The sequence below is a fragment of the Pteropus alecto genome, unplaced genomic scaffold (assembly GCF_000325575.1).
Source record: "Pteropus alecto unplaced genomic scaffold, ASM32557v1 scaffold50, whole genome shotgun sequence".
Classification (NCBI taxonomy): domain Eukaryota; kingdom Metazoa; phylum Chordata; class Mammalia; order Chiroptera; family Pteropodidae; genus Pteropus; species Pteropus alecto.
The window spans coordinates 3,826,784-3,830,956 of record NW_006431918.1 but is presented as its reverse complement, the minus strand read 5'-3'; the positions used below and the strand labels follow the sequence as shown (position 1 = coordinate 3,830,956).

Genomic DNA, 4,173 nt, shown 5'->3' with positions numbered 1-4,173 from the left:
ATGGTTCTTAATATTTTGCTATACTGATCAGATCTGTCACTGACTAATTATAATTGTTAAAGCTTGGTGGCTTTTCCCAATACTATACTTCTCCCCTCCCTCTCCTTTACGGGTATTAATTCCCCCTGTGAACATCTTAAACTCATTTCCTATCTGACACCCACTGTGTCTTGGGACATTATGAGCACAGTTACATCGTCCTTATTAGAAAGGATAAAAGAATTGCAGCAATTAAGGATGAAAATATAAGGTCCCCAGAATTCCTTGAACATGTTTCCTTATAACATGTATGGCATTGTATCAACTGCTTGCAGGTGCTTCTGCAGCCTGCTACCTTCAAACCAGCTCCTCCATCTTGCTATCTCAGCCCCTAAATTTAGCCCAGTGCCTGCCAAATTGTAGGCATTCAAAGAGTGTTTACTGAAATGAGAGACTAGGAGTTAGGTTAACCATGGCTACATCCTGTCTAAAGCAAAATCTTCCCTTACAAGCCTCTCTTCAAATCTCCAGACACCACTTTTCCTATGTATATCTTTGTCGACATTTTGTCCTTCCCGTATTGTTACACATTAGACTCGAAACTACCAGTTTCCTCAAGAAACCATGATCTGAAAATTAAAAAGATCCAGAAAATGAAGTGCAGATAAAAGTTATATAACAGCATGTCTTGAGAGCAACCAGAAGACAGAAGACTCTGAGACAGAGATCTTTGGAGGAAATCAATGGAATGACATAGCTAAGAATTTGAGAGAAAAAATATTAAGAATATAAACAAAACTGCAGGGAAAATAAAAAGCAATTCAAGTGAGTCATGGTCCAAATTTAAAGCAAATAAAAATGTGGTACAATATGATGCAATTGATATTTCTGAAGTACGCCTATATGTTTAAATATCCACACAACATTTCTCTAAAAGGACTCACTGGTGGCCTCTGCAGAGGAAGCTAAGAGGCTGGAAAGTAGGCGTGGGAGGCAGCCTTTTCATTGTGTACTCTCTTGTACCTTTTGAATTTTGAACCATGTGTATGGATTTTCTATTCAAAACAAAAACCCACAGTATTAACAAAAGAACTTATTTAAACTTTATGCTAGAACGCACTCCATCAAATAATCCATGGGTTGAGATAATGAACCAAGAGAAGGATGAGCAATTTTAACACACTGTGGGCAAACAGGCAGATGGATAGGTGGATGGATGGAAACGAACATATACACAGATAAAAGAATGTCAACTTATGTATAAAGCCAGCGGGTTGTGAAAGGGTCAGAAAAGGGTAAGGGTGGGGTCTTCATCTTGGTGAAGAAAGAATGAAGAAATGTTTGAAGTTGATTTAATAAGAAATACAGGTTTTAATATGTCATGTAAAACCATCACAGAAATGACCAACAAAAGGAATAAAAATAATATAAAAATCAAACATTAGGAGAAGAGGTAAAAAGATTGTACATATAAGTTAAAATCTTTAAAGAGTCAATGAATTTATGTCTAAGATTAATAAATCAAGGTATGTGCACATTACCTAGAATAATCTTCAGGCTTTTTTGTTCCTTGGAACTCTTCAGACATTTTTAAGTTGTCATATAAAATTTTTCAGAAATGAATTTTAATAGCTAAAAACGATATAATTTCTGAAATATAATATTTTAAAATAAAATTTATTTTAATATACCCATCAGTAGCCAAGTACCATAAGTGTTTGTAAATGTGGGTAATATATTTTATTTGATACTATCAATCATTTTTTAATGACAAAAAAAAACTTTTCTTTAGTAGTAATTTTATACCTTCACTTTTTTCCCCTGAACTCTTATTTCCATTCCACTTTCCTCAAAGTATTTTATCCAAAAGTCTTTTTGTTAACCAGTCTATCATTATTTTCTGCAAAAATATCTATATAAATTAAAATTTTAAATTTCTGTGGTTACTTTTCTTCTGCATTGAGCTACCAATACAAGTAGCGCATGATTGATCCGAATAAACAATTATCTTACAAATTTTGATAAACATGAAAAAGTAAAAATTGTGTTGGAAAAGCACCTTTCATGAAATGAATCCATGGAATGACTGTGACTACTGAAGTGAGACAGCGCTGAGCATTAACGCTGCTCCCACTTTCTTTTGTAGAGAAGCACTGAAATCCTTGCTCAGACATATCACAGGATGGGTGGGACTATAAGGAGGTTTGTTATAGCAATGTCACTCAAGTCTCTGCACTGCTGTCATGATAAACGTCCTCCATACACCCCCCAAAAAATCACATAGTGATCTAACATCAAATATTATTTTTAATGACCTATAAACTAATGAATCACTTAGGTCTGAAAGCAAAGAACTGGAAACTACCTGCCTTGCAAAAGGAGTTGCGACCCAGGTCATACTGTACTCATTTTCTCTGTTTCTTGGATAGATGCCAAAGACTTTATCATAACTTATCAAGCTAATTACACTTGCTATTGTTTCACTTGGTAGAACTTTGCTTAACCTCTGAAACTCAGAAGGTTTGAGAAAAATAAAATCTCGTTGACTTCATTATACCTTGATAAAACAATACTATTTGACAAAATGATTTCATCTTATGACATACTTTAAATATATTTTCCTCCAAACATTGAAGCTGCATATTTAGCTAATTAAATATATGGGAAAGTTTGCCCTATAATCTAACTAGAATGTGGCTTCTTATCAAATCTTTATCTCATGTATCTTAGCAAATTTTTATTATCTTATTATCAAAATAATCAGGTAAATCAAACATTTTCTGTAAAATAACCCGACCTCTTTTTAAAATCTAAATAAAAGTCTGAACACTCGTTCCTAAGAAAACTATATTATGGAATACATTTTATAAGATAAATGGTAATCAAGTAGGGATTTAAATAATAAATATCTAGTAATTTAAAATGATTAAAAGACAAGATAGATCAATATGCTGTTTTTCATTGATCTGTTATAACAAAAGTTAACGTGTACCCAAAACTGGAAGCTATTTACAAAACAAGGAGTATGACGAAGTCATAGTTTTCCTTAGGTTAACTTCCATATCAAACTCTAGTATGCTGTTTTTAAAAATAATTAACCAAAATAAGAAAGTAGTCCATTAACTTTTTTAAACATCAAGATTAGACTTTTCCTATGTACTTAATGAAAGACAAGAGTTTATAGAACTGTAAGCCACTCTAGCAGTTGGCATAAAATGTTTTTGTTAACAGGTGGTAGAAAACATTGTTTTATAGCTTAAAATGAGATGAGGACTGACTGTAATTGAAATAAATACTTCATGATATGACTTAATAAAAATGTTTTAATTACCTCACCGAATCCTTATTGAATAAGGTATATCAAAAACCTAAAAGAAATGGCATAAAAATTTTATCTGTGCATATAGCCAATGCATCCTAAAGGAATAATTCCAGTTTCCTTCTTTAGCTGTTTGAAAGTGCTTTGCCTTCCAATTAATGGCTTGTCCTAGCATTGAGCATTAAGAATAGAAAAAGACTTGTTTCTGTTTTCCAGCCTGGAAAGCTACTATTTGATAAGTGGAATTAACAACTAAATTTAAACGGAAGCTATTTATTTAAAAAAAAAAAAATACAGTTTAAATCAGGCCATTAATCAGTCAACATGAAAGTGAAAAATGAAAATATGGAAGTGAAAAAATGGGAATGCAGGGTAACATATTTGAGCAATTATGGGGGTCAAAATTTTAACATTTAGTCTTGACTGACCTGAAAATCCTCATTGCTTTGTGGTAGATTGAAAACAAAACAATACTTCTGACCAGAAATATCAGGGAGTTTGAGATAAAGAGGCATCGCTCTGGGGCCTGTGAGAGTAATGAAGGAGCTGGAAGGACTGATTGCATGGGTAAGCATGCAGGGGAAGGCCTTCCCCACCACCCGCCCACAGCCTCCTAAGAAATGTCTGTCAAATCAGTGAGGCCTCGAGCTGAACCTGGACTTGGCCAATAGAAAGCTTTGTGACCAGGAACTTAGCTCCTCTGTAAATGCAAAATGTGGATTAGGTATGTTTTGTAAACTCCCACTTAGCTCCAATCATCTATAATGTGAAGAACTATGGATCCTGGTTATTAACCTGGCAGGCAGTCATGTAAGTTCACATTTTTTTAGCTCTCCCAAATCTGTTTATTGGAGAACTCATTATACTTCCAGAAA

The 4,173-nt window shown here is 33.7% G+C and overlaps 1 protein-coding gene across 5 annotated transcripts in view; it reads right to left on the bottom strand.

The window, feature by feature from the left end:
* Positions 1-4,173, bottom strand: part of KIF13B (kinesin family member 13B) — a 168,480-nt gene that overhangs the window by 131,049 nt on the left and 33,258 nt on the right. The window lies entirely within an intron of this gene.